This window comes from Chlorocebus sabaeus, chromosome 6 (assembly GCF_047675955.1).
Source record: "Chlorocebus sabaeus isolate Y175 chromosome 6, mChlSab1.0.hap1, whole genome shotgun sequence".
In the NCBI taxonomy this organism is placed as follows: Eukaryota; Metazoa; Chordata; class Mammalia; order Primates; family Cercopithecidae; genus Chlorocebus; species Chlorocebus sabaeus.
This window is the reverse complement of record NC_132909.1, coordinates 50515251-50538340: the sequence shown is the minus strand read 5'-3', so window position 1 is coordinate 50538340 and position 23090 is coordinate 50515251. Positions and strand designations below refer to the sequence as shown.

General features: G+C 42.8%; 2 long non-coding RNA genes across 2 annotated transcripts; one reads left to right on the top strand and one right to left on the bottom strand.

The window, feature by feature from the left end:
* Positions 1 to 533: 533 nt before the first annotated feature.
* Positions 534 to 12008, bottom strand: LOC119621861 (uncharacterized). Its single transcript, XR_005238449.2, has 3 exons — positions 11903 to 12008; positions 8800 to 8855; positions 534 to 4264 (listed from the first exon to the last, which is right to left on the bottom strand). It is a non-coding gene; the product is annotated as an uncharacterized lncRNA (long non-coding RNA).
* On the top strand, positions 11955 to 22865 carry LOC140711903 (uncharacterized). The gene is made up of 2 exons (XR_012093246.1): positions 11955 to 12060; positions 21504 to 22865. It is a non-coding gene; the product is annotated as an uncharacterized lncRNA (long non-coding RNA).
* Positions 22866 to 23090: the final 225 nt, after the last annotated feature.

Genomic DNA, 23090 nt, shown 5'->3' with positions numbered 1-23090 from the left:
CACTCTGTTGCCCACGCTGGAAGTGTAGTGGCACACAGTTCACTGCAGCCTTGAAATCCTGGGTTCAAGTGATCCTTCCACCTCAGCCTCCCAGGTCGCTGGGACTGCAGGCATGTGAGCCACCACAACTGGCTCAACTTCTATTATCTTGTGAACCTTTATAAAAATTAGGGGAGGCACCAGTGGATATGAAAAAAGCTGCAGGATTTATTTTCAAATGAACAAAAAAGCAAAGTGTGTAAACCATGGTGCCTTTTATAGTGAGGAAAGAAAAATATGTAGTTTAAATTACTTTTTATGTAAATGCTGAACAGACAAAGTAATAAAATTGTTACCTTTGGGAACCTGAGGCCATTAGGCAGGAATGCTAGAGGACATGCTAAGAGTGAGCCTTCAGGTAGACTGCTTCTAAATCTCAGGCTGGGTTTTGGGTGGGTGGGTGTGTGTGTGTTTACACACAGGGTTTTTTTTGTTTTGTTTTGTTTTTTTCTGTAGAGACAAGGTCTTGCCATGTTTCCCAGGTTGGTCTTGAACTGGCCTCAAGTGATCCTTTGGCCCGAGGCTCCCAAACAGATATGAGTCACTGTGCCCAGCCTCAGGCTGAATTTTTGAATCTTAACATTGACTATAAACAATGATTAAGAAAATTTGCATTAACTATATTTTAATAGTTCATAAATCAGATGACTAATTTTTAACAGGAAACCAGTTCTCTGTGTTACAGTCCTCTAAAGAAGTTTTATGAAATGAACAGTATGTTTTTGCAAACCATAAGAAATCGTTAGGCACATAAAGATGGGAGCAATGGACACGGGACTGCTGGAAGGGGGAGAGATGGTGGAGAGTGAGGGCTGAGGGACTGCCTGTTGGGTGCTGTGCTCACTGCCAGGATGACAGGCTCATCCATAGACCAAACCTCAGTGTCACAGTGTTCCCATGTGACAGACCTGCACATGTACCCACTGAATCTAAAATTAAGAAGGTAAATAAATAGAAATGTGTATTTTTTGTGATATGATTCCTGATGTTCGTGAGATGTGGGTTTGTGTATTCTATCCCAGGAATCTTTAAAAAATAAACGTTAACAAAAAATTTTTTTATCACTTGAGCTCAGTAGTTCGAGACCAGCCAGGGCAACATAGCAAAACCCCATCTCTACAAAAATTTTAAAAATTAGCCAGGTGTGGTGGCATGTGCCTGTAGTCCCAGCTACTTGGGATGCTGAGGTGGGTAGACGGCTTAGAGCCTGTGAGGCAGAGGTTGCAGTGAGCTGAGATCATGCTACTGCACTCCAGCTTGGGTAAGAGAGTGAGACATGTCTCAAAAAAAAAAAAAAAAAGAAATGAAAAAAAGAATTTTAAACATGTGGTTCTTAAATAAAATTATAAGTGATATTACAGGTTGTACTGCCATCACATCAAACTGCAGGGCATTTTTTGGTATGGACAGAATCTTAAGGCATTAGGATGGCATAACAGTATGAGGAGCTTCACTAACCTACTCCCCAGAGAAACTTGTGACAGTTACTTTAAAACAACCATTTAAAGCTCCTGGAAGTCATCCTAAAGGCAGACAGCCAGTGAGGAAAACTATTCAAGAGAATCTATGAAAATTCTTTGAGAAATATGAATCTATGGTATTTAAACCCTTACTGTTTTCTGATCCTGCACCCCACATCCTCACCCCAGTGAGGTGAACACTCCACTCTAGACTCTATAGCCAAGGATACAAGGTTCTCTGTTTCCCCAGTGTAAGAGTTAAAGAGGAAAGAGACTGGGTGTGGTGGCTCACACCTGTAATCCTAGCACTTTGGGAGGATGAGGCAGGCGGACTGCCTGAGCTCAGGAGATTGAGACCAGCCTGGGCAACACAGTGATACCCTGTTTCTACTAAAATACAAAAAATTAGCCAGGCATGGCAGTGTGCGCCTGTAATCCCAGCTACTCAGAAAGCTGAGACAGGAGAATCACTTGAACCTGGGAGGTGGAGGTTGCAGTGAGCTGAGATCGCACCACTGCACTCCTGCTTGGGCAACAAAGTGAGACTCTGTCTTTAAAAAAATGAAAAAGGAGGAAAGAAACACCAAACACTGCTTGATAGTCAAAGACAGGTTTATTATAGAAAAGACCTGAGAGAGGCTTCTGGCTGATTTCAGTCAGGAGCACTTTTCCTTGCAGACTAAGAGCATATATTGGTTTTAGGGTGAGGGAGCTTATTACAAGCTTAGAATGTTTCTGTGTGAGGGAGAAGTTTATGGTGGGGTTGGAATGTTCTGGGCAGAGAGGCGGTTATCTTGGGGGTGACATCTTTCTGGCAAGACAGGGGTTATCCCGAGGTTGCATGTCTCTGTGGGAGGTGTCTGGGATGTTTTTGATTGGAGATGTTATGTGTGGTTTATGGTCATGCTGACCTTAGCCATTAGGCTGATGCCCTTTGGATTTAGGCAGTTTTTGATTAAGGTGAATTTTAAAATGAGGTGCTTATCCACGATGGTGACGCTCCTGCCGTCAATCCAGACCTTATAGTTATAAAAAGGATGAGGGGCGGCATGTTCTTTCTGGCTACTTCCTGCTGATGAGGGGACGGAGAGTTCCCTGGTTTCGGGTTGACTGTAGGAGCAGTGCTGTCTGTAGATGTTTTTGGGTAGTTGTCTGTGAAATGGCCATGATCCTGTCAGTTTAAAAAGTCTTTGAAAAAGGTTAATTAGGCAGGGTAAGAACAGTAGTCCCATAATTAGGCATATTATTAGGAGAGGGCCCAGGAATGGGATGACCTATGCTATGATTTTGTTCCCAAACCAAGAATCTATTTGCTTGTTTTGGTACTCCTTAGCTTTTTTAGCTTTTTCTGTAACTTTTTTTTATAGCACTTTTTACTAGGTCCGATTGGCTGATATAGAAACAACATTCCTTACCTAATGAGAGCAGAGGTGCTGGTTTGGAAAGGCCCATGTGTTATTTTCTGCTAGTAACCATTATTCCTGCTATAAGGATAATAATTAAGCAAAATGCTATAGTAATTGAGATTCTATGTCTGATATTTTACCCTGAGGGTGCTACAGTATATAGTCCTACTGCAAACAGTAGAGTGAGTAAAGCAATTCCCACAAGGGTGGCATAGTAAATACTTTTCATTAAAAAGTTAATATTTGGGCCGGGCGCGGTGGCTCAAGCCTGTAATCCCAGCACTTTGGGAGGCCGAGACGGGCGGATCACGAGGTCAGGAGATCGAGACCATCCTGGCTGACACAGTGAAACCCTGTCTCTACTAAAAAATGCAAAAAAACTAGCCGGGCGAGGTGGCGGGCGCCTGTAGTCCCAACTACTCGGGAGGCTGAGGCTGAAGAATGGCGTGAACCTGGGAGGCAGAGCTTGCAGTGAGCCGAGATCCAGCCACTGCACTCCAGCCTGGGTGACAGAGCGAGACTTTGCCTCAAAAAAAAAAAAAAAAGTTAATATTTGACTTAAAAGCAGAGGTAGGAACGATAAAAGTATTTGATGAGATAGGGGTGAGACTGAATAGGATGAGTAATTCTCACTTGGTTACTTATTTTTTTATGATTTTTAGCTTAAGATTTCCTATTTATTTCCTTCTGTGAGAGTCAGGGGGCTTAGAGACAGAGCCTGCTGAAACATCAAGTTTTCAGTTTATAGGGCTTTTAGAAAGCACAGCTATTTTGGAAACTTGTAGCCAGAAAAATTAGAATTTAATTTAAACAGAAAATAGCAAGATTTGAAAAACATTGGGCAACACTAGAATTTAACAACAGGTGTGCTATCGTTTTTGAAGCATAATTTTCTCTCTCAAGTTTACCATTTTCATTAAAAGACAAATCATGCTAGTAGGACTGAGTTTCTTTATTATACTTGGCTTAGTTATTTGCATACAGTGGAGCAAGAATAATTATTTGTTACATAGGCCCTTTCAATTGGCTTTGATGGAACTTTGTTTCGTAGAAGGAATCTGAGATAAGACCTTTTTAAAGGCAAGCCCAGCCATGGATTTGTACCACTGAATACCTATGAGTTGGGTGAATTCCTCTCCTCTTGAGGTTCCAAGATAACTTGGGACTCCTGGCCTGTCAAAAGGTGACATTCTTTACTTACCACAGATCAGAAACCCTGTACAGGGACTGTGTACACAAAATCTGAGGCCAGCTTTCCAAGGGCTTTATTGGCTCCGTAAGTCAAATTTGATTGCTTGAAGGAAGGCACACCATTCCAGGCAAAGCCTTGGTAAGATAACCAGTTTTTCCCATTGTGTCCTGTTACAAAAGAAAACAGATTCTTGGTTGCACTTATGCAAATAACTATACTACCATAACTTACGAATACTTACAGATAGTTTCCAAATTCTGGAGAAAATCAGGTAGAGAGAAACAAGTATGCTCCAAATTTTGTTCATGGACGCATACTAAATTGTTAAAAGCTGTCAATAGCTCAAAAGAAAATATTCTTGGACTTTGAAAAGTAAAACAAAGGATTAGCAATATTTTAAGCAATACGTTAAAAAGATCACTCCAGGCTGGGTGTGGTGGCTCATGCCTGTAATCCCTGTACAGGCTCATGCCTGTAAACTCCCAGCACTTTGGGAGACCGAGGTGGGTGGATCACCTGAGGTCAGGAGTTCAAGACCAGCTGGGTAACATGGTGAACCCCCATCTCTACTAAAAATGCAAAAATTAGCCAGGCGTGGTGGCATGCACCTGTAATCCCAGCTACTTGGGAGGCTGAGACAGGAGAATTGCTTGAACCCAGGAGGAGGCTGCAGTGAGCCGAGATCATGCCACTGCATTCTAGTCTGGGCTACAGAACAAGACTCTGTCTTAAAAAAAAAAAAAAAAAAAAATCACTCCAGTCTCCTACAGTTTAGTTCATGCAGTTAATTCCTGTCCTGATTGATATTAACATTTTAGTTTTTTAAGAGTTCTGAACGTTTTCCTCTAGTCTGATATAACAATTTTCAAAGTTATCAGAAACCTGCATTCAAGGGCACCTGTTAGACCTTTATAGCTGATTATAAAACCAACTTTTTAAAAAGGACCAAAACAAGACAACAATTGTTTATGGATGACAAAGTTTTAGGATTAGGCTGGGCGTGGTGGCTCACGCCTGTAATCCCAGCACTTTTGGAGGCCAAGGCTGGCGGCTCACCTGAGGTCAAGAGTTTCAGACCAGCCTGGCCAACATGGTGAAACTCTGTGTCTCCTAAAAATACAAAAATTAGCCAGGTGTGGTGGTGTGCACCTGTAATCCCAGCTACTCTGGAGGCTGAGGCAGGAGAATCGCTTGAACCCAGGAGGCGGAGGTTGCAGTGAGCCGAGATTGTGCCATTGCACTCCAGCCTGGGCGACAAGAGTGAAAATCTGTCTCAGAAAAAAAGTTGTAGAATAGCCATAAAGACGCAATTGACAAGGATATCTGTTACCTCTGTGGCACACAATAATTTTAACATAACAATTAGAATTATTACTTATAAGGTACACTAAGATATGTCAGAATTGTAGGAGTCGCCCATAACTTTGGAACACATACCAATAACATTTATACAAATATAGCCCAAAGAAAGCCAAACACCATTTTGTATTTGACAATGCTTCCTGTATGATTTTATACCAAATACACCAAATTTTACCTTTATATTAGTGCACTATTAATAGTAAACTCCATTTTTAATAAAACCTTGTAGATGCATTTACTCAATTTTAATGTTTGACCATAAGGTAAGATTTTTTTTTTTTTTTTTTGAGACGGAGTCTCGCTCTGTCGCCCAGGCTGGAGTACAGTGGCGCGATCTCGGCTCACTGCAAGCTCCGCCTCCCGGGTTTACGTCATTCTCCTGCCTCAGCCTCCCGAGTAGCTGGGACTACAGGCGCCCGCCACCACGCCCGGCTAGTTTTTTGTATTTTTTAGTAGAGACGGGGTTTCACCATGTTAGCCAGGATGGTCTCGATCTCCTGACCTCGTGATCCGCCCGTCTCGGCCTCCCAAAGTGCTGGGATTACAGGCTTGAGCCACCGCGCCCGGCCAAAGTAAGATTTTTATAGACCCTTTTTAACCCTTTATATTTTGTTAAAGAGCAGGTTAGTGCTTTAAGATAAACCCATTGTGCTTTTATTTTAATGCTCAATTTACAGAAAGACTGTATGCTACCCCTTCAACTTTAGCCAATATGTTTACACAGAATTTCCTTTACAATTAACCTTCCAAAACTTGCTTAAACCTTCAAAACAATTCTTTAACTTTTTAATGTAGGTAAAAATCCACAATCTCATGCCTTCTTATAATCTTTTTACTAAAAGTATATTTTACTTTCCTTACACACTTTCCACATAATTAACTCTTAGCAAACTTTTGTTGAACACCTTGGTAAGTCTGGGATTTTAATTATGTACTAGGTGTAGAGCCTAGGACCTACACAGAAGTGCAGATAAAGTCTGTGTTAGTCCAGCATTAATTCTGTGTGTCCTAAGTTTTACCTAGCTGTAAAGCAGGAAAGTTGTACAGGTAAGAGTTACAGGGGCATTTTATAAAGCAGTCAGGAGGCCTAATCACTTTTAAATTGTATTTTTCTTGCATAAATTCCATTTATAAAATTTTTCTTGCCTTTCACAGACAATCTGACATGCCTCAACTTTCTGACTTGTTGGAAACATCCCTCTCTTTAAATAACCAGTTAATTTACTTTAGGACAAAAATTTACCATGTAACATTTTAAAATATAAATTCCTTTAATATCAAAGATAACAGTCCTTTCCCAAAACAAACTTCCTACACGCCTGTGGACTAGACAGCCTAAGGCCATAAGAGTAGAAGTTAGGATATTAAATGGCTTAGGATGTAGGATTTTCATTAAATGAAAATCTTAGGATGTAGCTATTTTCATTAAACCAATATTAATGTTTCATTTACTAAAAAATTAAAGATTATTTTGTTTGGGTTGAGCCATACTTTTGTTTTGATACCTTATAGTATTTGGCAGAGATAAAAATGAAATTGCTTGATTAATAAATGCAAACGAAAATGTATGCTGGCAACTCTTAAGACACTTCTAAGGCCGGGCGTGGTGGCTCACGCCTGTAATTCCAGCACTTTGGGAGGCTGAGGTGGGTGGATCACGAGGTCAGGAGATCGAGACCATCCTGGCTAACACTGTGAAACCCCGTATCTACTAAAAAAAAAAAATACAAAAAATTAGCCGGGCGTGATGGCAGGCACCTGTAGTCCCAGCTACTTGGGAGGCTGAGGCAGGAGAATGGTGTGAACTCAGGAGGCAGAGCTTGCAGTGAGCCAAGATTGTGCCACTGCACTCCAGCCTGGGCGACAGAGCGAGACTCTGTCTCAAAAAAAAAAAAAAAAAAAAAAGACACTTCTAACTTTACCAGTAAGTTTTAAAGATTAAAGTCACGTGAACTGAAAGATCCCACAGCTTTTACTTTTCCCTTAAAAATATTTGATTTAAGCACTTATTTTTTTTGCCAATTAGAGTTCTTTTAATAGACATTGCATACATAACACATATATAGCCACAAAGACAACCAGAAGATTTAGTAGTTACAAGATTATTTTTTTGCCAATTTCTCAATTGACTTATTCGCCTTTGGGTGGGGTCCTTTAAGAAAAGAACTAGGAAAACAGTTTCCAGGGCCTAATAAACAAGTAGAACTGGAAGACAAAGACTTTGAGAGGTACTTACCTTTAATACCAGGGGTTCCATAAGGAAAACAGATTTTCCCCAAAATGGGATTGTGGCGCCTTTTCTGTTTTCCCGAGGAGTCCCAGGCCACTAGAAGCCATTTTGGGGTCTTTTATACATGCACCAAGGGTGGCAAACAGAGTGGAGAAAAGTAATTCAGTTAACTGGGAAAAAACCTTTTCCAGGAAAGCAAGATTTATGAAGAGAAGGCTTTTGAATGTACTTATAGCTTGGAGGAGGGAGAGACCTAGAGAGGGTTTTCATTAGGAAGAAAGATTTTTTTGTTTGTTTGTTTGAGATGGAGTCTCCCTCTGTTGCCCAGGCTGGAGTGCAGTGGCACAATCTCTGCTCACTGCAAACTCTACCTCCCGGATTCACACCATTCTCCTGCCTCAGCCTCCCGAGTAGCTGGGATTACAGGTGCCCACCACCACGCCCAGCTAATTTTTTGTATTTTTAGTAGAGACAGGGTTTCACCGTGTTAGCCAGGATGGTCTTGATCTCCTGACCTCATGATTCGCCCACCTCGGCCTCCCAAAGTGCTGGGATTACAGATGGGAGCCACCGTGCCCAGCCAGGAAGAAAGATTTTATGAGAGGTGCAAGCTTGACACAGGGAGAGATGGGATTTAAGGTACAAGCAGAAGAAAGTGTGAATACAGAGAACCTCTTGCCATTTGCTGTTCCTGGTTATAAAGTTGTTAAGGTTCCTGAGAATTTGGAAGTTAAAGGTGCCATTTCAGGCCGTCAGCTGTCATTATCTAATGTATATTGGGGCCAGGCCATGTTACAATAAAAGACTAAGCCAAGTTTGGTGAGGTCAGAAAGGAGACAGCACAGGGGAGAGGGTGTGGGAACATGGGGTTGTTTGGCACCCATGTGGACTGGCAAGAAGCCGCCGAGGGTGTCTGTTTTTGTTCTAGGCGTCCCCAGACAAAAGACAGAGACCCAGAGTCCTCTTTCTAAAGAGGATGGTCAAGCTGAGAAGAAACTGGGCATCCCCAAGATTTCCTCTGGCTTAGTCCCACTGGTCCTCTGAGGACCAAGACAGCAGACCTGACTTTTTCTGGGTACTGTGAGAAAGCCAGGGGAGGGCAGCTCTTACCAGTCAGCTGGATTAGTGTCTCATGTTGATGTTCCAGTTGGCCTCTTGGACTGCAGCTGCACAAGGGAGAGAGAGAGAAAAAAGGGAGGATGAGAGAAAAGCGAACAAAGAAAAGACAGAGTGGTGGCCAGAGACCTTCGGGATCCAGGAATTAACTCAGGATGAGCTGCCATTGCCCACTGCTTCCTGGATTGCAAGAGAGCCTCTGCCCCCAGCACCCATCCTGGGTTTCGGCACCAAATGTAAGAGTCAGAGGAAAGAACCACGAAATGCAGCTTGACTGTCAAAGACAGGTTTATTTTAGAAAAAACCTGAGGGGCTTCTGGCTGATTTCTGTCAGAAGTGCTTTCTCTTACAGACTGAGTATATATCGGTTTTAGAGTGAGGAGGCTTATTACAAGCTTGGAATGTTTCCATGTGGGGGAGAAGTTTATGGCAGGGTTGGAATGTCTCTGGGCAGAGGGGGTTTATCTTGGGGCTAGCATGTCTCTGGTCAGGGAAGAGTTTGGAATGTTTCTGGTTAGAGATATTATTTGTAGTTTATGATCATGCTGACTTAGCCATTAGGCTGATGCCCTTTGGATTTAGGCAGTTTTTGATTAAGGTGACTTTTAAAATGAGATGCTTGTCTATGATGTCAATGCTTCTGCTCAGTCACCCAGCCTCTAGTCAGAAAGCTTTTTTCTAGGAAGGGCAGAACTTTACATCCTGTGTGCGTATGTTTGAAAAGTGGGGACATGGTTTGTGAGCATGGTGCGCTCAGACTGCTAGGACAGTGACCAACTTTGCATCAGCTCGTAGAGGTGGTGGATCCATACCAGAACACAGGCCAAGAGGACATCAGGCTGCTGTCCCTCCCCACCACTGAACACTCAGTTCCCAAAAAGAGAGGATTATTCAGAAAGCAGCTTGCCAGTGTTCCTACCCAAGCTTCAGAGCCCTGTCAGATTTTGTCTTGAGGTGGAAGAGAAGCAAGCTGTGAAATAGCTCCTAACCTCTTCCCTAAGAATTAACTTCAATTGCAACAGATCATGAGACATTTAAGCCAAAGGGCACTCCATCCTTGATGCAGTGGAAATGGAGGTGAAAAACAATTCACAGGAGATTCGTCTACGGCCTGCCCTGTAGGCCAGCTAATTTGTGGAGAAAACCAGGAAAAAACACTGTTAGGGAGGAGTCCGTGAAGCATATAAACAAACAACTATTAAATACTGATCTCAGATAGTATTCTTAGAAAGGAGAGAAAACATACTTGGATTTACAGGGAAAATTTGTCCCTGGACTTTTTTGAGAACAATAGAGCCATCAACCAGCAATTAGTACAGTTTAACATCTGAGGGCTGTCCAAGAGAGGAAGAGATTCCCACTATACCATTGTCATCCCAGGATGACTGCAGGCAGAAACAAAGCTGAGCCACTTCCCCTTCCCTCAAGAGCAATATCAGAGGCTTAAAGTTATGAGGAAGAAATTGACAGAGCAGGAACATCGCCATCATGGGCAAGCACCTCATTTTAAAATTCATCTTAATCGAAAGCTGCCTAAATCCAAAGGGCATCAGCTTAATGGCTAAGGTCAGCATGACCATAAACCACAAATAACATCTCTGACCAAATACATTCCAGACTCCTCCCTGACCAGAGACATGTACCAAGATAACCCCTACTCTGGCTGGGAAGATGCCAGCCCCAAGAAACCCCCCTCTGGCCAGAAAGATGTCTGCCCCCAAATAACCTCCCCTCCGCCCAGAGACATTCCAAGCTTGTAATAAGCCCCCTCACCCTAAAACCAATATGTACTCTTAGTCTGTAAGAAAAAGTGCTCCTGACCAAAATTGGCCAGAAGCCCCTCTCAGGTTATTTCTAAAATAAACCTATCTTTAACCATCAAGCTGTGTTTCTTTCCTCTTTAACTATTACAGAAATAGACTTCACCAAAATGGTCCAATCGGTCACTAAACAAAATAAAGCAAATAACAAGGCCTGGAGAAATTGAACATACTCTGAGAAGGCTCAGTATGTTATCAAAAATGTCCAATTTGCAACAAGTACAGCCCATACATCAAAAAAAAAAAAGAAAAGAAAAGAAAAGCTGACAATAGAAACTGCCTGTGAGAACAGACAGCAGATTTAATAGAAAAATACTTCGAAGTGTACATTATAAATATGTTCACAGAACCAAAGAAGAGCATGACTTAAACACTTGAGATCTGGAATCCAGCTGAAGGTTTCTCCACAACAACTACCCTACTTTCACAATTTTTCTAATGTAATGACTTCTATAAAAAATGACAAACCTGGCCAGGTGCAGTGGCTCACACCTGTAATCCCAGCACTTTGGGAGACCGAGGCGGGTGGATCATGAGGTCATGAGATCGAGACCAGCCTGACCAACATGGTAAAACCCTGTCTCTACTAAAAATACAAAAATTAGCCGGGCGTGGTGGTGCGTGCCTGTAATCCTAGCTACTTAGGAGGCTGAGGCAGGAGAATCGCTTGAACCCAGGAGGTGGAGGTTGCAGTGAGCTGAGATGGCGCCACTGCACTCCAGCCTGGGTGACAGAGTGAGACTCGGTCTTAAAAAAAAAAAAAAAAATGACAAGCCCATTATTAATAGTTCATTAATTAGACTTACATTCATTAATAGGTTTTGAACATACATTGCTACCAGTATCACAGAAGGTGCAGGTTTTCTGCCATGTATGAATTTCTTGAAAGTAAATGCACTGATTATTCTGCAACAAGGCTCCCCCATATATTTTTGTTGAAAATTTTGTTTTAAAAACTGGTAACATGCAAAGATCCCCTCAAGGGACTTTTTTTTTCCTCTTTTGAGTGCAAATCACCTTAGATTTCTCCCAGAGTTTTTCTGTTGATCTTTAATGTTCTGGTTTTCCCATTTGTTTCCTAAAATGTAGACCGAGAAAACTCATTATCATTTAGAAAGTATGGAAGAATTACTGAATTGTAGGTTCATTGTGCACTGTAGCCATGCTTGATCAATTCAACAAAGTACCCCTTTCCACATTCCAAATTTTGGAATAGCACTGATGGCCAAGAAGCACTTGTTCTCTAATTGACTAAAGGAAAAAAATATTATCCTCACCTATAGAAGACAGGTGCTGATGGCTTCCCTCATCACATCTCTACAGATTCTTCATGGAAAAATCCAGCAAAGCCCACTCCTCCTGGATGAAGTTCACAGCCACATCTTCAAAGACCACCAAGCCGTGACATATCCCAGATACGTGTAGAGGAGGACAGGTGAGACGGACAGCACTGGGGATCTAGACTCAGTTCATGAGAGTTCACACTGAAGCGGTGTCATTGTCTCACGGCCATGGAAAACTAGGGCATGGACCACACAAAGAGTGAGGTTCTGAGCAGAAGTTTAATAGGCGAAAGAGATGAGCTCTCTCTGCTGCAGAGAGAAGGGTCCCAGAGAAGTGGGTTGCTGCTTCCACAGTGAAATGCAGACAGTTTTATAGATGAGCTTGAGGAGGCAGTGTCTGATTTACATAAGGCACAAAAGATTGGTTGGGGCCGGGTGTGGTGGCTCATGCCTGTAATCCCAGCACTTTGGGAAGCCAAGGCAGGTGGATCACGAGGTCAGGCGATCAGGACCATCCTGGCTAGCACAGTGAAACCCTGTCTCTACTAAAACTACAAAAAATTAGCCGGGCGTGGTGGCAGGTGCCGGTAGTCCCAGCTGCTCCGGAGGCTGAGGCAGGAGAATGGCGTGAACCCAGGAGGCGGAGCTTGCAGTGAGCCGACATTCTGCCACTGCACTCCAGCCTGGCAACACAGCAAGACTCCATCTCAAAAAAAAAATAAAAATAAAAAATAAAAGAGTAAGCAATGAAGGAACAGTGATAAATTTAAATAAATTAAAATTAGGAAGGTAAAAGACTAACAACAAAGTAGGAGAAAAATACCTGCAGTACATGCAATATAAAAGGATTAATTTGTAGAGTAAAAACAAACACAAGATTAAAACATGGGAAAATAAAGAAAATACTTAACTGAAAATGACAGACCATGTATGAAAAAATATCCATTTCCATAGTAATGAGGAAATAGCCAAATAAAATGTCAACTAGATGACATTTCTCATTGATTAGAAGGACGAAAATTAGTCAATTTGAGAATCCTAAGTGGCAATGACCATAGAAAATAAATAGGTATGCATGAATGAAGGAGTGGGGGTCAATAGATACATTCCATTGCTATTTCATGTCATTTGAACTTTACCATAATCTACAGCCCAGTAATTTTTCTCTAGGTAGTTTATTGTGCATTTGTGCTTAAAGACTATCGGAGCAATATTTTTCCCAAGAGCAAACAAAAACCCTGAAGAAGCTCAAGCACCATAACTATTGGAATGGATGAGGGAATTGGATGGGACACAGCCTTAAACACTAGCATGTATGAAATGTACTGAGGCAAGGAAAAGAGCAATAAGCCTTTTCATTTTAATGAAATAAGGCCCATCCATCCATCAAGCAATAATCTCTCTAGCTATCAATTTATTATTTATTTTTATTTATTATTCATTTGTTTGGAGATGAGGTCGGCTATGCTTCTCAGGCTGGTCTAAAACTCCTGGCCTCAAGTGATCCTCCTACCCCCGCCTTCCAAAGCACCCTGCCACTATTTTGCAATATGTCCAGAGAATTCTATTCTTAACAAGACCTACCTTCAAAAGAAACTGTTTCTCAAAAACCAAATTGAGATTTTACCACAGGCAAACCCCTTGGGGTAAAGGAAATACCTAATTCCATCCCCCTCTTTTTTGCCTCAACTAAGCAGAAGTGAGGGAGAAATACTTTAAAGCGTCACAACACAAGGACACAGGCTTCCTACAAATGAGGTCAAATCATAGGTCCATGAAATGCTTCCCATAGTCCCACACCTGATCACCACATCCATAGCAGCAGAATATATACCATAATAACAGCAGAACACAACTGAAAAAATTATGCCTCAGACCTTTTACTTAAAGAAGTCTAAGGGTACAGAAATAAGCTGGGTAACACTGATGAAGTGGACAGATGTCTACAAACACAATGTACATAGACTGTCATGAAGAAACAGAAAATCTGAACAGATCTTCAGTTCTAGGAGACTGTTGTAGTAATAAACAAAACAAAACCAAAACAAAAACCAGTAAAAACCTAAGACCAAAGAGTTTTACTGCTAAAATCTACCAAACATTTAAAATACTAATACCCATCTTCCCCAAACTTAAAAAAACTAAGAGAACACTTCCAAACTCATTTTATGAGGCCCAAATTACACTAACACCAAAGAAAAGACACTAAAAGAATGAAAGCTGCAGATAAGTGTCCTTTGTGAATATGATACAAAAATTCTCAAATACTAGCAAACCATATTCAGCAGTATATTAAAAGATTACACACCATGACCAAGTGAGATTTATCTCTAAAATGTAAGGATGGTTCAACACATAAAAATAGTGGCTGGGCACGGTGGCTCACACCTGTAATCCCAGCACTTTGGGAGGCTGAGGCAGGTGGATCACAAGGTCAGGAGATCGAGACCATCCTGGCTAACACAGTGAAACCCTGTCTCTACTAAAAATACAAAAAATTAGCCGGGTGTGGTGGTGGGCACCTGTAGTCCCAGCTACTTGGGAGGATGAGGCAGGAGAACAGCATGAACCCGGGAGGTGGAGCTTGCAGTGAGCCAAGACCACGCCACTGCACTCCAGCCCAGACGACAGAGCAAGACTCCGTCTCAAAAAAAAAAAAAAAGTAATACAGCACAGCCATCTCAATGTAGATGTAGAAAAAACATTTGACAAAATACAAAACCCATTCATGATAAAAACACAGAACTTGAGCTAGAAAGAAACTACCTGGATATAATACAAGCCATACGTTAAAAAGCCACAGAAACATTATTATAGTCAGTGTTTGAAATACAAAAAACTTTTTCACTAAGATCAAGAACAAAACAGGATACCTGCTTTCACCACTTGCCTCAATGCACTATTGGAAGTCCTACACCGAATGATTAAGCAAGAAAAAGAAATGCATCCAAACTGAAAAGGAAAAAATAAAATTATCTCTGTCCACAGATGAAACAATCTTATAGATAGAAAATCCTAAAGATTGTGCATATGCACACACACATAGAACGCCCCCAAATGGTTGGAACTAACAAATTCCGCAAAGTTGCAGGATACCAAATCAACATGAAAAAGTCAGTTTCAACTGGGTGTGGTGGCATGAGCCTGTAGTCCAAGCTGCTTTGCAGGCTGAGTCAGGAGGATCGCTTGAGCCCAGGAGTTCAAGGCTGTAGTACACTATAATTGCTCCTGTGAATAGCCACTGCACTCCAGCCTGGACAACATAGTGAGACCCCATCCCTTAAAGAAAAATCATTTATACATACTTCTCATTTATACATACTAACAACATATAATCTGAGAAGGAAATTAGGAAACAATACCATGAACAATAACAAAGGCAGCAAAAGACTTGTACACTGAAAACTATAAAATGTTACTGAAAGAAATTAAAGATATAAATGAATAGAAAGACATTTCATTCGTGGATTTTAAGATTTAATATTAAGATATCAATACTACTGAAGATGGTCTAGAAAGTCAATGCAATTCCTATCCAAATACCAATGACTCTTTTTTTTTTTTTTTTTTGGAGACACAGTCTCACTCCACTCTATCCCCCAGGCTGGAGTGCAGTGGCGTGATCTCAGCTCACTGCAATTTCCACATCCTGGGTTCAAGCAATTCTCAAGTCTCAGCCTCCCAAGTATCTGGGACTACAGGCACATGCCACCATGCCCGGCTTTTTTATTTTAGTAGAGATGAGGTTTCACCATATTGGCCAGGCTGGTCTTGAACTCCTGACCTCAGGTGATTCACCTGCCTTGGCCTCCCAAAGTGCTGGGATTACAGGTGTGAGCCACTGCGCCTGGCACCAATGAATTTTTTAAAAAAACAAATAGAAATGCCCATCCTAAAATTCATAGGGAATCTCTAGGAACCCCAAATAGACAAAACAATTGATGAAGAAGAACAAGCCAGGTGCAGTGGCTCATGCCTGTAATCCTAGCACTTTGGGAGACCAAGGCAGGCAGATCACTTGAGGTCAGGAGTTTGAGACCAGCCTGGTCAACATGGTGAAACTCTGTCTCTACTAAAAACATTTTTAAAAATTAGCTGAGCCGGGTGCGGTGGCTCATGCCTGTAATCCCAGCACTTTGGGAGGCCAAGGTGGGCAGATCATGAGGTCAAGAGATTGAGACTATCCTGGCTGACATGGAGAAACCCCATCTCTATTAAAAATACAAAAATTAGCTGGGTGTGGTGGCACATGCCTGTACTTGGGAGGCTGAGGCAGGAGATCGCTTGAGTCTGGGAGGTGGAAGTTGCAGTGAGCCAAGATCGCGCCACTGCACTCCAGCCTGGCGACAGAGTGAGACACTATCTTAAAAAAATTAGCCAGGCATGGTGGTGTGTGCCTGTAGTCCCAGGTACTCAGGAGGCTGAGGCAGGAGAATTGCTTGAACCCAGGAGGTGTGGGGGTTGCAGTGAGCCAGGATTGCACCACTGCACCCCAGCCTGGGTGACAAAGCGAGACTCCATCTCAAAAAAAAAACAAAAAAGAACAAATTTGGAAGTCTCACTCTTCTTTTTTAAACTTAAATATACAATAGATAAAACACTGTAGTACTGGCACAAGGATAGAAGATACATCAATGGAATACAGAACTCAGAAAGATATCCTCACATATATGATTAAATGATTTTCAGCAAGGTACCAGGTTCATTCAGTGGGAAAAGGAAGTTATTGCAAAAAGTGGTGCTGGGAAAACAATCTTGACATGTAGAAGTATGAAGCTGGACCCTTACTTTACACCATATACAAAAATGAAATGAAAATGAGTCAAGGACTTAAACTAAACTACTCTTAGAAGAATACATGGAGGAATTTCATAAAGTTGAATTTGGGAATGATTTCTTAGATATAACACACGCCCAGTCACCAAAAGGAAGAATAGACAAGTTTGACTTCAAAGTTAAAAACTTCTGTCCCTCAGGGGATACCATGAACACAGTGAAAAGGCAGCCCATGGAATTGCAGAAAATGTTTGCAAATCACGTAACTGCCAAGGTGTTAATATGTAGAATATACAAAGAAAATGCACTTGACAAAGTTCAACATCTTCACAATGAAAACACTCAGTAAACTAGGAATAGAAAGGAACTTCCTCAACCTGCTATAAGGCATCTATTAAAAACCCACAGCTAACATCACAGACCTAAGAACACCCTCATTTTCAGCACTGGCTAATCTCTAGGATCAGTTAGGCAGAAAGTGAAGGTGGAAGCAGAGTTTTAAGCAGCCTTGCTAAGTGTTAAAGGAATGCCACAGCCTAGAACTATCCATAAAAACTGGAAGGTGTGAGGTTTTTTTTTTGAGACGGAGTCTTGCTCTGTTGCCCAGGCTGGAGTGCAGTGGTGCAATCACTGCAACCTCCACCTCCCAGGTTCAAGTGATTCTCCTGCCTCAGCTTCCTCAGTAGCTGGGACTACAGGTGCGTGCCACCACACCTAGCTAATTTTTTTTTTTTTTAAGTAGAGACGGAGTTTCACGGAGTTAGCCAGGATGGTCTTGATCGCCTGACCTCGCGATCCACCCACCTCGGCTTCCCAAAGTACTGGAATTACAGGCGTGAGCCACTGCACCTGGCCACCGTGAGGTTTTTGTTTCTGCTTCTTTAGCTCTTGTGATGCAGGGAAATCGCTGTCAAAACACAGGCTAAACACAAGCTAAAGGAACAGGAACTTCAAGGGCTGTGCACAACAAGTAATACAATCTCTGCAAAAATACTTTGGAAAAGTCAGCAAACAAAAATAGCAACACTGAAGAGGGAGAAACTGACTTCTAGAGTCATCCCTTACGACATTCAAATGTCCATGTTTCAACAACAAAATTTATGAGGAATACAGAGAAACAGAGAAACATAACTCATTAATGGAAAAAATCATTTGAGATAAACCATTTCTAAAACCCTAGACATTAGACTTACTAGACAAAGACTTTAAATGAACCTTTTTTTTTTTTTTTTTTTGAGATGGAGTCTCGCTCTGTCATGCAGGCTGGAGTGCAATGGCTCACTGCAACCTCCACCTCCTGGGTTCAAGCGATTCTCCTGCCTCAGCCTCCCCAGTAGCTGGGATTACAGGTGCCCGCCACCACGCCCAGCTAATTTTTGTATTTTTAGTAGAGACAGGGTTTCACCATGTTGGTCAGGCTCGAACTCCTGACCTCAGGTGAGCCACCCACCTTGGCCTCCCAATGTACAGGCGTGAGCCCCCACGCCCAGCCAAATCAATTGTCTTAAATCCTTATTAGGTGTGCAACTATAACAGAGTGTCAAAATACATGAGGCAAAAACTTATAGAACTCTGAGGAAAAATAAGGAAATTCTCTTTCATAGTGGGACACACCAACATACCTCTATCAGTAATTGACAAATCAAGTGGGAAGAAAATCATTAATGGTACAGGTTTTTGTTTTTTTTTTCTTTTCAGTACCAAAGATATTTTTTTTTTTCCCTTAAGACAGAGTCTTGCTCTGTCACCCAGGCTGTAGTGCAGTGGCACAATCTCGGCTCACCTCAACCTCCACCTCCTGGGTTCAAGTCATTGTCCTGCCTCAGCCTCCCAAGTAGCTGAGATCACAGGCAAGCATCACCACACCCAGCTTTTTTTTTGTTGTTTTTTTGTTTTTTGTATTTTTAGTAGAGACAGGGTTTCAGTATATTGGCCAGGCTGGTCTCAAAATCCTGACCTCAGGTGATCCACCCGCCTCTGCCTCCCAGAGTGCTGGGATTACAGGCATGAGCCACTGCACCCGGCCCCAAAGAGCATTTAATGGTATAGTTTTAACTCAACAGCATCATCAATCAATTGGATTTAAGAGGTATTTATAAGATACAGAACCAACAAGAGCAAACTACAAATCCTTCCCAAGATTGCATGGAATATTCACCAAGTTAGGCCACATTTTGAGCCATAAAACACCTCTTAACAAATGTAAATACTTGGGAAGATTGCTTCAGCCCAGGAAGTTGAGGCTTCAGTGAGCTGAGATCATGCAATTGCAGTCCAGCCAGCCAGCCAGAGTGAGACCCTGTCTCAAACAAACAAAACAAATAAAGCAGAGTAAGTCTAAAATCAACAATCTAACCTTCTAGTTTAGGCAACCAGAGAAAGAAGAGCAAGATAAATCTAAATCAAACAGAGGAAAATAATTACAGAAAACATCAATGAAATTGAAAATTGAAAATCAGTAATATAGGCTGGGCACAGTGGCTCATGCCTGTAATCCTAGTACTTTGGGAGGCCGAGGCAGGAGGATCACAAGGTCAAGAGATTGAGACCATCCTGGCCAACATGGTGAAACACCATCTCTACTAAAAATACAAAAATTAGCTGGGTGTGGTGGCGCGTGCTTGTAATCCCAGCTACTGGGGAGGCTGAGTCACAAGAATAGCTTGAACCCAGGAGGTGGAGGTTGCCATGCGCCAAGATGGTGCCACTGGACTCCAGTCTGGCGACAGAGCGAGACTCCAACTCAAAAAAAAAATTATCAAAAGCTGGTTCTGTGAAAATATCAATAAAATTTATATATATATATATACACACACCGTATAGCCAGGGTAAGAAAAAAGAAGACCCAAAAAATTACTGATCCTAAATGAAAGAGGGTTCATCACTATTAATTCCATGGACATTAAAAGAACCATAAAGGATTATTATGAACAATTCCATGCCCACAAGTTTGATAACTTAGATGAAATGGACCAATCCTTTGAAAGAGACAATCTACCAAAACACACACAAGGAGAGATAAGCAATTTGAATAGGTATATATGTGTTAAAAGAAAGTGAATCAGCTAATAATGGTCCAAAAAAGGACAGACCAAGACAGTCTCACTGGTCATTTCTGCCAAACATTTAAATAACTGACACCAGTTCACGACAATCTTTCTATAACATACAAGAGTAAACACTTCCTAATACATGCTATGAGGCCAACAGAATCCTACTGCCAAAACTAGATGGATACGTTACAAAGGTAGAAAACTATAGACCAGTAACTCTCATCATAGATCCTAAAAGTTCTCAACAAATATTCACAGATTGAATCTGAAAATGCAAAAAAAGAACTATATACCACAGTCAAGTGGGAATCATTACAAGTGTACAAGGCTGGTTCAAAATTCAGAAATTGCTGGGTGCCTTGGCTCATGCTTATAATCCCAGCACTCTGAGAGGATTGCTTGAGCCCAGAAGGCAGAGGTTGTCCTCTGGGAGTGAATCAGGGGCTGCTATTCACTAGATCCTGCAAGACACCTGGCGGCTGTGAGCATCCTGGGGCAACCCCAGGAAGTCTGAAACCCAGGAACAGGGACAGATCACCCTGTAAAATTTCCAAAAGTGAACCTCAATCCAAAGACATTCTGGCAAGGTGCCTGTGCCTAGGGAAGGTAAAAGGAGGAGAGGCACGAAGATTTTTTGCAGCAGAGTTTCATGCACTTACTCTGTTTTCCTCATGTGAAATGTTCACAAACAGAAAAATATTTTAAAAAGAGCCATCTATTGCTCTGTGAAAAAAATGATAAAGTACTGCATCTGTTTGAAATGTACAATAAAGGACAAATAGTTGGTAATATTTTGAATTGATGAAGCAAAACTGGCACTTGGGAATGTGGGGAAGGAATTGGAAATTTAGGAATTCATACAAACCCTAGAAGGGTTAAGTTCAGCAAACAGAATTGTGGATTTGAGACCTGCGTCCCACACATTTGGAAAATGCAAGTGCAAACAAATACATGGGAAAATTGGTACCCCTGAGGAGTGTTAAAAGAAATAAGAGGCAATCAGATTGGAGTGGCTGTAGTGCCCTGAGTTCCTACCCAAGGACACCAAAATCGAACACAAATGCAGCCTGTAAATTACCAATTTAGAGGAAAATGAAATTTAGCCTCCAACTACAGGACCTCCAACATTTCCACCTGGATAGACCTGTCAGAAATAGGAAAAACTGAAAGAAATTTGTTTTTAAAAAGTGGCCTAAGATGGCTGCAGGTTGGACATACAGGTACTAGAAACCAGACCCATGAAATAAAGCTGAACTCTCAGCCTGCAAGTCAAATATTTCACTGACCTGTACTGATTACAACCTTGCCTATCAGATGAAGCAAAGGTAGGACAGATTCAGTCATCCCTCTCTAAACCCTAAGATGCCTGTGTACTGGTTAACCTTTCATATACTTTAACCACATACTTGCTTTATCTTATAAGGTCACTGCCCACCTCTCCCATTTTCTATGTAACACAAGGTATAATGCTTCACGTAGCCACTCCAGGACACGTTGTGCTGGGTCTGCCTTCCCAGGCTATTGTCCTTAAACTTGGCTCAGGATAAAACGGCTGTTTTTTTAATCTTTGGTTAACAGACCAAATAAGGCGACTCATAACCAATCAAAAGATTGAATGTGGTCTGCTTCCTCATACACCTTAGAAAAGCCTTTCCTTCAAACCCCCCTGACGGGACCCCAAAGAACAAGCCATGGTTGGGTTATCCATGAACTGCCCTTGGCTAAATAATTAAATATTTAACGGTGCTGCATTTTAATTTTTACAGGTGAAAGGCGGGATTGGGAACCCCACAGACCACAGCTCCTCCCAGGAGAACCCCACACATGAGTCTGGATTCTCGCCGTGAACCTCCCGTGGCCCCCACACAATCTGGGGAGACGCGGGGCTGCGGGCACTGCGAGCGCTGTGCTGCCGAGAGGGCCCCGGACCAGGGCTGCTGTTGCCGCGCAGGGATGGGACAGGATGCCGGGGGTCCCGGCTGCTGGCCTAGCCCCACCCGGTAGCCGAGGAGACCCAGGGCTGAGCTGCGCCAGGGAGACTCGGGTCTGCAGACCCCGGAATCACTGCTAAGAGGCCCAGGTCCCACCACAGCAGGTCCCAACCAGCCCCTCCTCCCGCCCAGCCTTGCGCACTCACCATTTCCCGGCTCCCAGGTGTCCCGGGTCCTCCCTTGGCTCCGGGGATCAGTGCTGGTCACCACCGGACAGAAGCTGTGGTGGAGCCACCTCAGCCTCTGGAACGCTGATTTCAGTGGGTTAGGGGAACAAGAGCCCCTTAGACTCACGGAGCTTGGCCCCACCCTCCTGGCAGAGCGCCTGATTGGATGATTTACACAACCCCGCCCAGCACCCCTAGGATAGGGATCAAGCCCCACTCCCTAGGCCCAGGTTTCAGGAGAAGCCACGGAAAGCACGGAAGTGTGGAGCTGGACTGACAGGTTCTAGCAGCAGCCCTCCCACCCCCCGAGGCCAGGCTTCCTTCTGGAGCTTGGACGTGACCCCACACTGGGGACATGTGCATTTAAGAAAAACTTGCTCCGGGCTTTCCACAGTGGGCACTGGCATCTTCCTGTACGCACTGGGCCCTTTCTGTTTCTTCCTCCTGGACAAGTGTGAGCAGGCAATTCCATACTCCGTGTCCAATGGAGCAGTACCTTTGCTGGAAGCTACTGGGCTGGAACAGGAGGGAGGGCCCAGATGTCTTCCAGGGATCACGAATTTGGGAAAAGCGGCTGGTGGCATGGCCAAGGCTTCCTCACACGTTATCTCAGTCTACCCATTTTCAGGGAAAAAAAGAAAAACATGGTCAAGAAGGGAACAAAAATTAAGTGCATGGAAAAGAGTTATACTATCACAATATTCTGTAAAGAAATCAAAAGGGACCGGGCGCGATGGCTCACGCCTATAATCCCAGCACTTTGGGAGGCCGAGGTAGGCGAATCACCTGAGGTCAGGAGTTTGAGACCATTCTGGCCAACATGGTGAAACCCCATTCTCTACTAAAAATACAAAAACTAGGCCGGGCACAGCAGCTCACGCCTGTAATTCCAGCACTTTGGGAGGCCAAGGGGGGCAGATCACAAGGTCAAGAGATAGAGACCATCCTGGCCAACATGGTGAAACTCTACCTCTACTAAAAATACAAAAAAAATTAGCTGGGCATGGTGACACGTGCCTGTAGTCCCAGCTACTCAGGAGGGTGAGGCAGGAGAATTGCTTGAACCCGGGAGGCAGAGGTTGCAGTGAGCCGAGATCACGCCACTGCACCCCTGGGGACAGAGACTCCATCTCAAAAAAAAAAAAAAAAAAAAAAAAAAAAAAGCTGGGCATGGTGGCACGTGCGTGTAATCCCA